This window comes from Schistocerca nitens, chromosome 9, assembly GCF_023898315.1.
Source record: "Schistocerca nitens isolate TAMUIC-IGC-003100 chromosome 9, iqSchNite1.1, whole genome shotgun sequence".
NCBI classification, from domain to species: domain Eukaryota; kingdom Metazoa; phylum Arthropoda; class Insecta; order Orthoptera; family Acrididae; genus Schistocerca; species Schistocerca nitens.
Window position 1 is genome coordinate 335,315,293 of NC_064622.1, and position 13,555 is coordinate 335,328,847.

At 42.1% G+C, this 13,555-nt stretch overlaps 1 protein-coding gene across 1 annotated transcript in view; it reads left to right on the forward strand.

The window, feature by feature from the left end:
• Positions 1-1,299: 1,299 nt before the first annotated feature.
• Positions 1,300-13,555, forward strand: part of LOC126203300 (cadherin-23) — a 420,699-nt gene continuing 408,443 nt past the window's right edge. The window contains exon 1 of the mRNA XM_049937557.1: positions 1,300-1,530. The gene's annotated coding sequence lies outside the window, so the exon portion shown is untranslated. The remainder of the gene's footprint in view (positions 1,531-13,555) is intronic.

Genomic DNA, 13,555 nt, shown 5'->3' on the forward strand with positions numbered 1-13,555 from the left:
TAATTAAACCTAACTAACCTAAAGACATCACACACATCCACGCCCGAGGCAGGATTCGAACCTGCGACCGTAGCGGCCGCTCGGTTCCAGACTGTAGCGCTCAGAACCGCACGGCCACTCCTGCCGGCGGTAAGGATCCCACACCGCGCAGCAATATGCTAACAGAGGACGAACGAGTGTAGTGTAAGCTGTCTCTTTAGTGGACTTGTTGCATCTTCTAAGTGTCCTGCTAATGAAACGCAACCATTGGCTCGCCTTCACCACAATATTATCTATGTGGTCTTTCCAACTGAAATTGTTCGTAATTTTAACACCCAGGTACTTAGTTGAATTGACAGCCTTGAGAATTGTACTATTTATCGAGTAATCGAATTCCAACAGATTTCTTTTGGAATTCATGTGGATCACCTCACACTTTTCGTTATTTAGCGTCAACTGCCACCTGCCACACCATACAGCAATCTTTTCTAAATCGCTTTGCAACTGATACTGGTCTTCGGATGACCTTACTAGACGGTAAATTACAGCATCATCTTCGAACAACCTAAGAGAACTGCTCAGATTGTCACCCAGGTCATTTATATAGATCAGGAACAGCAGAGGTCCCAGGACGCTTCCCTCGGGAACACCTGATATCACTTCAGTTTTACTCGATGATTTGCCGTCTACGAACTGCGACCTTCCTGACAGGAAATCACGAATCCAGTCGCACAACTGAGGCGATACCCCATAAGCCCGAGTTCATGCCTCACTTCTGCGTGGTCTCGGGGACCCTACACGATGTTAGACAGGTGTACCGGTTTCTTTGGCTCTTCAGTGTAGATACTTCATGCCGCTGCGGTGTAGTTTAACTATCAGAACGTAGCAGAATCATAGGTGTAGTGCATTCTAAAGTTGGACTAACACTCTATGAAGTAGATGGTCGTTATGTATTGGCTCATCAGTGTATATTTCGGAATGCGAGTCCAGTGGACAGTATGCAGAGTTGAAAATGCCAACACAAGATAGTAAGAGAAGGAGCGCAACGTGATGCCAGTCCTAAAACTGATGGCTTAGAACGAGTCCGTCTTTAATGCTAAAATCCAAAGTGTGCAGTGTCAAGTCCGTTCTGGTAGGGTGGCTGCGAGAAAGGTTCAGGGCCGGACGGGAAGCACAGTGCGCGTGGTTCCGCCGGCTGCCGCCAGAGGCCTCCCCGGGCGCAGTGGTCTGCTCCAGCGCCCCCCGCTCACCCGGCAGCGGAATGCGGTCGGACTTACCGTTGTAGTGGCCCGCGCGCCGAGCTGAGGCAAGGCGGAGCAACGCAGAGCCAGTCCTTGTAGCATCGCCACACTGAGTGCGTGTGTAGACAAGTGTTGCTGCGGTGCTCTGCGTGCGAGCGCTGCTTCCGCGCCGATTCTTCACGCGCCGGCCATTCCACCGGGCAGGACCCCCGACAAACCTCGAATTCGTCTCAGCACACCGTGACGAAGAGGTCTGCTACCTCCACCGTTCCGAGTCGGCGTCGCGCGCGCTGGCAGGCCCTTCGCAAAGGTAATGTTCCATCTTCGGAACCACATTACCCAACTTTTCAATCGATATTCATCCTATGTGCAACAACACACAGCAGTTATCAGTGGCTAGTTTTTTTGTGTTCTAACAACTGCCGTGTTTGCAGAATAAATTATAGGCAATGGGTTCCACCTGTTAAAGCAAACCACAACATCTTCTGTGATTACTTTTCTTGCCCAAACATGTTTCGACACATTTGTACCATCGTCAGCTAGTCTCAGTTTCTAGCTGGTTAGACTTTGTGGGAAATTCAGTAAATGGTTAGACGCCATGTCATAGCTTATGAGATTGTCTTTGTCACCACGTACAATTGTGTTTTGAAGTTCAGCAGTTAAACTTATGAGCGATGTTACAGAAAATAATATGCGCAGCGTTTTATCCACACCATCTGCAAGACAGGAAGATGAGCATAATGACAAGAGCAGCGATGCGCACTATGATAAGATACCTGACCAGCCAATGAAGGCCCTTCGAAGCCTAACCAATTGGAAATAAATACTTCAATAAAAAAAGACAGCACTGACGATTTCACAAATGCACCGAAACATGTTTCTACAGGAAAAGTAATGTAATGAAATTTTGTGATCTGTATAAACAATCAGAACCCAATTTCTATAATAACTCAACACACTGACAACCTCAGTAGCATTTACATTTTTGGCCTAACAGAAATCCATGTCTCCAGAATCTTTGTACGAAGGAACGTGTTTCGTAAGATTTTGTAATAATGTTAAACTCTTACTACCGTAAAACGGGGTGACTTGGGACACTTTTTGTGTTTCCTTAGCTATTTCTCAAACCCCTTGCAACTTATGAAAAGGATATGTATATCAAAAGTTAGGTCTGGGTCAGTAGATTACATTTATGTATCAAATATTATCTCAAATTCGGTCATTTATTTTTAATTTAATTTTTTGTTGGTGTCCCAAGTCACCCTGCAGGGTGGGGTGACTTGGGACATGTGGGTGACTTGGGACACCAACAAATATTTTCCACAAAACTGCATTCACCTCACCAAAGAGGTGACTGGAGACAGTGAAAATGTTTTTCTTTTTTTCGTTTTAAATATGTGACACCAATTTTAGTGTCTTTTAAGATGAAATAATCAAAATTATGATATATTAAAATTAAAAACAAATCTTGAAAAGTTAAAAAAATTACACGTTGTCGCTATAGCATTTCAGATGATTTTGCACTACAAAGATGTCAATCCCTTGGCAGAAACACACACACACACACACACACACACACACACACACAGCTTCCACTGACCAGTGTAAAACAGAACTCTTCTAGCGACTGAGCACGTAAGTTTAATTTGGAAGAGCAGGAGAACTTGTCAATCACCCAAAGAACAGTCGTCGAAATTAATAAGACAGGCAGAAAAGTATACAAGAGGAGAGGTAAGGCACGAATGTGTCTTATAAAATTTAAGTTATTGCGCCATAAAGTGGATTAATAGCCTTTAAATCTAAAACACCGAAGGTTAACTAAATAGAAGCACAACAATCAATATCATATTTACTGACGACATAGCAATAGTTACGAAAATTTTTCGTAATGTCTGTACCTCACGTCCTCCATCGGTTCTCCCTGATCTTAGTCTCGAGTTTCCCTTTCTTGCTTTCCAAGAGTTTTGCCACTATAAATGTATTCCAAGTAAGTTTTAGCTATACGAAAATGATTTTCGTAATTAGATTGTTTGGAGCAGCTTTCTCCGGATATGTCACACATACTATATTGCTTCATTGATCACTTTTACCGTCTGAGTGGTATTTCCATTGCTTCTGGAAATTCGGACCCCTATTTCTGAAACCAAACCAGCAACAAAGCCCAGTCGAATATCTTGACAAATAATTCTTTCTGTCGTTATGTACTGTTTCTTACAAACTATTTCTTTCCCCGCATGTGGTCTTTTGTCCAGAGTGGTCGTTCTGCGTACCTCTAAAATCATTGTCGAAGTGGAAGAATTTGTTCATTTACTTACTTTTCTTTTTCACTATTATAATTATTCTTACTCCTTGTTATGGTATTGTCACCATTTTAATGATAAACCAGTTTAAATTTCGCCATTATCAGTAACCTAACAAAACAAATGTCAAATTATTCTCTGTTTACTTAAAATTCTGTTTATTGTTAACAGCTACTGCTACGTCGTCAATAAACACGAGACTGTGTTGCGCTGCCGTTTATTTTTCCTGTCGATGATTTCTATGTAAAGATTTTCATTTCATTTAACAATAAATTAATTACATTACTATAATCGGCATTCATCTTCTCATGTTGTTTTGTTTTCGTTTCCTGATTCAGTGATTTCCCTGGTTGTTCAAGGACAAGTTTATAACGTTTGTCCCGCTCTTTCATCCTTATGGCCTTATAGCGCTATAAATTGTTAGACTTTTCCATAGGTCTGTCAAAACTATGTGTATGTTCCTTTAATATTCTTGACATCATCCTAACACTATTCTCGAGATTAACACGAGCTTCCATTGTTTTTATTTTGAAATAGGACTAATTGACATCTAAGTTCTGATGACTCTTCTTTACCGATTAGATTTTTGATTAGACAAGTAAATATTTAAACACTCGTGAAAAAACGCCTATTGCTCTTCTCTTGGAGCATTCATTGTCTTCGATATAAAATAATGTCCGATCTCGCAAAAAGATAATACGTAGATTTTCACAAACAATGAAACCTTTTACACACACTGGACAGAAGGTAATGATAAATGCCTGGTTAGATAGAAGAAAGGCCTGTAGATCCTCCTCTTATCAGCCTTAAATAAAATCATAAACACATTCAGAGTAAAACAAATAACGCATTTGGAAAGAGTCCTAAAGAAAATTGTGCACTGCTCAATAATTGGACTTTTCAAAAACCGAAAAGACAAGTTCTTACTGAAATGGATACAGTCGCAATTATTTTGAGAAAATTTGGGCTTTAACGTTGTAAGAAAGCTACCACCGGACGTAAAAGAAAATATTATTATTCCATCTCTAGAAATGTGATCTCTAAGTGAATGTTTTCTGACACACTGGCTTCCAAATGACTTTGTTGATGTATTACAAAATCAGTCTGCTTCCTACAGGTGTTGAAGAGGCAAAATATTTTTCGAGATGAGAATATCGGGAGTTATCTACTGTTCAGAAGTCGTAATAAGCAGGTGCTTTCTTAAATATGAGATGTAAAATGACTTCTAATTATCTCTCTCTTCGAGTCTTCTTCTGTCTTAAATGGTCATATCTGATAACAACGACGCTTTCAGTTCAGTTCATGAAGCTGTGACACACAAGTTCGCTGCTCTTACCTAATTTGAAACTAAATATGTTGTTCCACATTCGTATCCCAAATTTAATGTAAGAAATTTGGTATCACATCGGAGTTTTCGTCTGGATTGACGTAACCCTGATATGCTATGTATATTTCTTATGACCCATCCAACACTGTAGCCTCTGATACATAATTAAATTTTTTTTATTTATTTATTTTTTTTTTTTTACTGCTGCCTCTGTTGCGAAACTCTTTAGGTCTATAGAGCTTACCAAATATTGCACCGGCAGTAAGAGTTCGCCATCGTATTCTCTGTTGCCTCATCTAGTACTTTCGTTACGCACTTCATTTGTTAATCAAGTTTTAAGCCCCGAGGGATAGCCGCGCGGTCCCAGGCGCCTTGTCACGGGCCGCCCGGCTCCCCTCCGTCGGAGTTTCGAGTCCTCCCTCGGGCGTGGGAGTGTGTGTTGTCCTTCGCGTAAGTTAATTACGTAGTGGGTAAGCTTAGGGACCGATGACCTCAACAGTTAGGTCCCATAAGGCCTTACCACAAATCTCCTTTCCAATTTTTGACATTCTTTAGAAAACAAGTAAGTCTTAAATACTTCCTTAACTGTTCCTTCAAATTTCCAGTTACAAGGGATCTGCTTTCTTTCGGTACTATATCTGAAACATGCTGACTCCTGTAGCGTCTAAATCTGTTTTAACACTTTACTGCCAACACTCGCAGTGCAGCTCATTCCAGGAGACGGTGTGCAACGTCCAGAACCGACAGAGAAGGGGAAAAAAGTGTAAGAGAAGGCATGATGGCAGAGTGAAAACTGCGCCTTTGTCGTTACCCGTTGGGAGAGTCAATCCCTTTTTTATTCATTATCTGCTTTCCGCAGTCTTTCACTCTGAACACCTGGCCCTGAAAGAGTCGGCTGTTTTAGCACAAGAGAGAAAGCTCCCTTTAAAAGCCTTCCGTACCCTTCGGAAGCGGTGTAAGTTGGTGAAAAGTAAAGTATTTTAAGATTTACTAGTTGCCTGCTTTGATTCTCTGCTGTCAAGAATGTCTGAAGAAGTATATAAATACAACCGCAGACGAGATGCCAACTATGTTATATTCAGAATAGCCAAACTGAAATTTTCGAAACAAACCCTCCAAATTTTTGTTTAAAAAATAGTGCCCGAGCAACAAATTTAAAGAACTCCATTCTACCTCAATTTCGACTAAGTTTTTTAGAAGGTTCCCCTTGCTAATGAGAAAAATACTGGAAATGGGAATGCCCTCGCAAATAATAACTATCTTGGGTTGTAGCTAAAAGGATCCACATGGGTAAATTAAAAAGGTTCCAAGTTCTAAACAAAGTTATCAGAAAGTTTATCCGGTAATGCCATCACTATAAAACTGCGACATCGAAGTGGGGCCTTGCGACATTGAACTCCTACACCGTAGGAGAATGCGAATTACTGTCAGGCCATCCTGATTCATGTTCCTAGTACATGCTGGGATGGTTCTATCAACACGGTCACGTCCTATCACATCATCCCCGTCCCTAGCAACATAGCAGTCGTTCGTCCCTAATGACCTGGGTGACAATCTGAGCAGTTCTCTTAGGTTATTCGCAGATGATGCTGTAATCAGTATCAGTTGCAAAGCGATTTAGAAAAGATTGCTGTATGGTGTGGCAGGTGGCAGTTGACGCTAAATAACGAAAAGCGTGAGGTGATCCACGTGAGTTCCAAAAGAAATCCGTTGGAATTCGATTACTCGATAAATAGTGCAATACTCAAGGCTGTCAATTCAACTAAGTACCTGGGTGTAAAAATTACGAACAACTTCAGTTGGAAAGACCACATAGATAATATTGTGGGGAAGGCGAGCCAAAGGTTGCGTTTCATCGGCAGGACACTTAGAAGATGTAACGAGTCCACTAAAGAGACAGCTTACACTACACTCGTTCGTCCTCTGTTAGAATATTGCTGCGCAGTGTGGGATCCTTCCCAGGTGAGATTGACGGAGGACATCGAAAGGGTGGAAAAAAGGGCAGCTCGTTTTGTATTATCACGTAATAGGGGAGAGAGTGTGGCAGATATGATACGCGAGTTACGATCGAAGTCATTAAAGCAAAGAAGTTTTTCGTTGCGGCGAGATCTATTTACGAAATTTCAGTCACCAACTTTCTCTTCGGAATGCGAAAATATTTTGTTGAGCCCAACCTACACAGGTAGGAATGATCATCAAAATAAAATAAGAGAAATGAGAGCTCGAACAGAAAGGTTTAGGTGTTCGTTTTTCCCGCTCGCTGTTCGGGAGTGGAATGGTAGGGATATAGTATGATTGTGGTTCGATGAACCCTCTGCCAAACACTTAAATGTGAATTGCAGAGTAATCATGTAGATGTAGATATAATGACGTTGGCGTCGACGACGAGTTCCTGCCGTGGCTACTTATGCTTCCTTTTCAATAGCGTCCTATGGTCTGGTCTGCCACTAAAAAATACATTTCTCTACAACACTCTGCTCGTAGCATTTAACCCATGGCGCAAAATAGAAGGGAGTGACTGCCGTGTTCACTTTGGATAACGCCTGGAATGAACAGGAAAGATGATTTTCATTATGTCACAACAGTTTGATGGAACACATTCACATATTCCCAGTTACACTGGACGATGGTGGAGTCAGCTGCAGACAATCATCATAACTATGAAAGTAACTAAAACATTATTTGAAAAGAAAAGAACCCTATGAAATGTAAACAGTTAAGCGCAATAAACTATCAAACTGTGTGGAATAGTCTTTTGAGGCTAGCAGTTACCATTTAATATATGTAGTACTATGTCTTCGTGCCTACAACTGTACAGTGAAGCTAAGTAAGACCAGAGAGATAAAAAAAAGAAAAAAAAATATTAACTACTCGTGATAGCATCATGGAGATTGACGTTAAGGTTAGTATACAGTGAAGAGCCGAAGAAACTGGTACACATGCCTGCTATCGCAGCACGCAGAAGTGCCGCAACAGGACGTCTCATTGAGTCGACTAATGTCTGAAGTAGTGCTGGAGGGAATTGACACCATGAACCCTGCAGGGCTGTCCATAAGTCTGTAAGAGCACAAGTGGGATGGAGATCTCTTCTGAACAGCACGTTGCAAGGCATCTCAGATTTGCTCAATAATGTTCATGTCTGGGGAATTTGGCGGGCAGCGGAAGTGTTTAAACTCAGAAGAGTGTTCCTGGAGCCACTCTGTAGCAATTTTGAACGTGTGCTTCTGGAATTTCCCAAGTTCGTCGGAATGCACAGTGGACATGAATGGATGCAGGTGACCAGACAGGATGCTTACATACGTGTCACCTGTCAGAGTCGTATCTAGACGTATCAGCGGTCCCACATCACTCCAACTACACACGCCCCATACCATTACAGGTTCTCCAACAGCTTGAACACTCCCCTGCTGACATGCAGGTTTCATGGATTCATGAGGTTGTCTCCATACTCGACACGTCGATCCGCTCGATACAATTCGAAACGAGACTCGTCCGACCAGGCAACATGTTTCCAGATTTCAACAGTCAAATGTCGGTGTGGACGGGACCAGGCGAGGCGTAAATCTTGGTGGGGTGCAATCATCAATGGTACACGGTGCGCCTTCTACTCCGAAAGCACATGTCGATGATGTTTTGTTGAATGGTTTGTGCGCTGACTTCTGTTGATGTCCCAGCACTGAAATCTGCAGCTGTTTGCGAAAGGGTTGTACTTAGGTCACGTTGAACTGTTGTCTTCAATCGTCGTTGGTCCCGTTCCTGCAGGATCTTTTTCCGGCCTCAGCGATGTCGGAGTTTTGATGTTTCACCGGGTTCCTGATATTCACGGTGCACTCCTGAAATGGCCGTACGTGAAAATCGCCATTTCATCGCTACCTCGGAGATGTTGTGACCCATCCCTCATGCGCCGACAACAACATCACGTTCAAACTCACTTAAATCTTGATAACCTGCCATTGTAGCAGCAGTAACTGATCTAACAACTGCGCCAGACATTTGTTGTCTTACATAGGCCTTGCCGACCGCAGCGCCCTATTCTGCCTATTTTCATATCTGTATTTGAATATGCATGCACACACCTGTTCTTTGGCGCTTGAGTGCAGAACTTTTGCTCAGCATGGCTGGTGGAAATTATTCTCGTAATATTCATTATATGGGTAAAAATAAATAGGGCAAAGATATCAACACATTGTGAGCGCATGCGGCTCAGCAACATCTAGCCAGCAGCATAGCATTGAATGCCATAGGCGATTTCTTCATAAATATTTTTGGGAACGGTGTTCACGTTTGTCTCGGAACTAACGGCAATGACCCGAAAGCCTTGATAAAAAGAGTGGAATTGTTTGAATTTATTGGTGGGTACATACCACCGCGATCTAAGTGGATCCATTTATTAGATTTATAGACATGTGAGGATGTATGACATCTCAGACTTTGTTGTTTTATTTTTCCAAATTGAAAAGCATATTAGATTTTCTTTCGAAAACCTAGAATTACGTTTTTCATTTGCTGTTAATGATGTTAAATTTACAAGGGGCAGTCAAATGAAAACGATATAGATGGAAAAAGTTAGTAAACTGTTCATTATTTGAAAAATAATTGTCTTAACTGTTAGTACAAGTATCCCCTACTGTGAGACAAGACGGTCAGAGTCTTCATGGAATAATATTTGTGGTCGTTTACGGAATCGTAACGGTACCCAGCCGTGCACCGTTTCGCCCGAAACAATTCGACGACCACGAATTTCTTTCTTCGGCGCTCCAAAAATACAGAAACCTCTTGAGCAGAGATCGGGTCTCTGTGGAGGACGTGTAAAGGATTCCTAGATAAATATATGTAGCGTACTCGAAACAATTTTGACATCCCCGCCGAAGGGTGGCAGGCCTGGGTAGAGTCACGGTTGCGTGGGCAACGGCAAACATTTTTCCTGCTCACAAACATTTTTCTATGACTGTTTTGTCTCACACTGGGATAAATGTATCAGAAATATTATTGTTTAGCATAGTGAAAACTGGAGAATAATGTATTTTATTTATTGAATAACACCATCGTTGCACATCCACTGCGATACTTTTTTTTTTTAATTTTTGCCTCAATGTTCATGACGTGATTCAGACTTTGCTTCCTTTTTCAGTTGTCTCCTGTATAAAAAGGAAAATTGGCGGTATAAACGACCAGCTGACCCCCTCCCCTTCTCTCCCCCCACCCCCCGATTTTTTTAAAGAATCGAACTCTCATAACTTCGCAAATGATTTACTGTGTTTCATATTTGACGTTCACACCTCATATCTTTACGACTGAATACGCAAAACTCTAACTATGTTGGTTTACCTAGTTCCGGAATGTCCAATAGGTGAATATAGCCTAGGTAATTTGCGTATTGTTTTAAGAAAAGCTAGTTTTTTTACCCATCTCAAAGTTTATGACGTCATATCAGCTAAACTATATTTCATGCAGTAATATAATTTTGCAGGTGCACTCAGTCCTATATGTGGACACTGTCGAAAAAATTTGTTGCGAATAGAATTAATAGTAAAGAAGTTACAAATTAAAACGTCATGCCTGATGCCGAAGTATTACTGTATGAACTGCGAAAATGTAAGCTACATACAACTTTTTTCGAGAGCGGTCGAATCGACCAAACAACTGTAAGTCAGAAAGAATCTGCGGCAGTAAAACTTAGCCAGTCACTGAGGCAGCCTGGAAGTTTATCCAGTAAGTGAGCGTGACTGGGTGTGTCTAGGAGTACGATCTTGCCCGACTACGCTGCTGCTGTGTTTATGGCGTTCCAGTACTTCTAGCGTAGTTCAGTAAATAGTCAAGACTTACCTTGTAATGGTCTCGAAAAATTCGCGTCTAACGTAACTAGCTGTGAGTAGGAGTTTAAAGTTTCCTAACTTTAACTGTTCAGTTGAAACATTACCTGCAGCTAGTTTAGTTAGCATCTCCGCTCTTTAGCATAACGGGTATTAGCTGGCGCAACTTACTTTAAATGCACATCCTATTGCGCGGTCGTTTTATCGCCGTAGCTCCGTAACGGTGCCAATCCCACCTGCGGTTACCTGGAAAATTTTAATCGACTCGACAATCCTCTACCAGGTTGTTTTTTCTCCAGCCTGTATATAGGTTGACCCTAAATGTTGGGAACCCTACCAGCTTTGACATATGGATCCAGAAGTCTTCTTCTTATAAGCATGGGATCCGCTGCACTCAAGATTTAGTAAATTTAATTTATTTAACCTTGCGGTCGGATGCCTTTCCTGTCGCCGCAGGAACTGTTTCTATATGATCAGGTACTCATTCCCCGTTACAGTTTTCTCTGGGAAGAAAAATGGGCCTATCATCCTATCGAGCATTAGGCTACACCAAACATTAAGCTTCTGGCTATCACGGATGTGTTGACGTGTGTTGTGAGGGGTTTCTGGAGCTTGAGATCATAATATCGTGGCGATTCATATGTCTAGAAATGTGGAAACGTTGCTTCATCTGTAAACAGGAACATTGTCGGGTAATCACTGTCAACATCTATAGGATCCAGCACGAAACACGCCAATGCATATCGCAGAGGATCAGAGGATGATCGTTTGACTGCTATGCTTGGACCATTTGCACTTTCTACGCAAAAAGGCGTACCTCTTATGTAACAGTTAAGAGCTGATCTTGCCCCCCCCCCCCCCCCACACCACCATGCTTTTGCCTGATGCACGACTAGATGTACACTACATAAATTACGTATGAAATGATAGAATTACCGGAAGTATTGGTATAATTGGCAGGGAAAGAAACAAACGAATGTGTAAGAGAGAAAATGGGAAACCGGCCGGTGTGGCCGAGGGGATCTAGGAGCTTCAGTCTGGAACGGCGCGACTGCTACGGTCGCATGTTCGAATCCTGCCTCGGGCATGGGTGTGTGTGAAGTTCTTAGGTGAGTTAGGTTTAAGTAGTTCTAAGTTCTAGGGGACTGATGACCTCAGTTGTTAAGTCCCATAGTACTCAGAGCCATTTGAAGCCATTTGAAGAAACTGGGAGCCGACAACTTCTCTTGTTTTTTTGTTTGTTCGTTTGTTTTGCACATAATTAGAACCGCACATCGTTCAGCGTTAGTCCATTGCGTATTTTATATCTTTGTATAATGCAAATTGCGTTCATTCAAGGTACTGAATTATTGTTGTTATTTTGTACTCAATGGAACATTCTTCACCATGAAGGAAGGCAGGAGTTTCCTATCGTTATTGATAAACGTGAAAGTTTTTTATGAGAAACAGAAACATGAAATTTAGTGGCAGATTAAAACTGTGTGCCTTTCGCGGGCAAGTGCTCTCTAGTTCTGCAAGGTTAGCAGAACTTCTGTGAAGATTGGTAGGTAGGAGACGAGGTACTGGCAACTCTGAAGTTTTGAGGACGGGTCGTGAGTCGTGCTTGGGTAGCTTACATGATAGAGCACTTGCCCGCGAAAGGCAAAGGTCTTGAGTTCGAGTCTCGGTCCGGCACACAGTTTTAATCTGCCAGGAAGTTTCATATCAGCGCACACTACGGTGCAGAGTGAAAATCTCATTCTGGAAACAGAAACATATTTTATAGAAGTTCAACGAAGTATGGACAATGTTTGACAAATTTTTGTTTGGCGGTTTTTGTTTATTTTATCTTTTTGTTGAGGAAATTGCGTTTTCTAAATCTGTATAGTTTTCTTTAGTTTTGCTACAACTTCCGTCTGTTTCGTGTTACAGATCAACAATTTTGGAATAAAACCTGAACTGAACATTGACAGTTTATTCTATGGTAACAGTCAGGAGGTAGCTATGTAGAACAAAAATATTCTGTAGGTTACAGAACCGTTTGAAATGCCCCTGATGGACTTGTTAGGTAACGTTCAACGACAAGTCGACTTTCGAAGTCGCTGATCTGTCCTGGCCGATTCGTTCTGCCGCTACTGCACCTCTACTGACAACACAATACTGCACGCCTCCTCCCTAGCAGTCGATTCCGCATAACATAGGGGAGTCCATATACTTTTGATCAGATGGCGTATGATGCACGCCATCAGTCGGCAGCTACGCTGGTAGTATTGATGAATTTTGGCTCTGAGTACAAGTGGCGTGGATTGAAAGTAGTTATAAATAAAGTAGTTAAGATGTCGTTCCTGCACTACTGATAGATATGTGTTCGCCTATGGAGTGGTTACTCCTGAACGACCACGTACTGGCTTTCGATAAGCGTTTCCGGTGCTTCGGAATTGTCATCATAGCCTTGAGCGAGCTGATTATATCGCCAAGCCGCACCACTTGCGATTGGAATTACCGCGTTCGGCCATCCATATTAAGACGAATGCGAAAGTGGTTGCTTCGAAAAGGGCAGGACCAATTTCCTGCGCCATACTTGTCCAGTATTATTCCGCCTGTAATGATCGCATCGTCGATGGGACATAATACCCTTCTTTCCTTCTTCCCTTGCTCCATTTCAGCAGTATCTCAATGATATTCCTTCAGAGAGTGAAAGTGTTACTTGGTTTATATCACAAAGTCGGTGAATTAGAGGAACAAACACTATTACCACAGATAAGTGTTGTCGAGTGAAGCGAGCAGTGGGGAGACGTCCTGTGTCTTCATGACTTAGCAGCCAGCCCCGTAAGGCGGCCTCCTTCAGCGGCAGAGTTTGTTTTGCACGAGCCGAGCACCGGTACCCTCAGAGCACAGCCTCCTCAGTTCATAGCG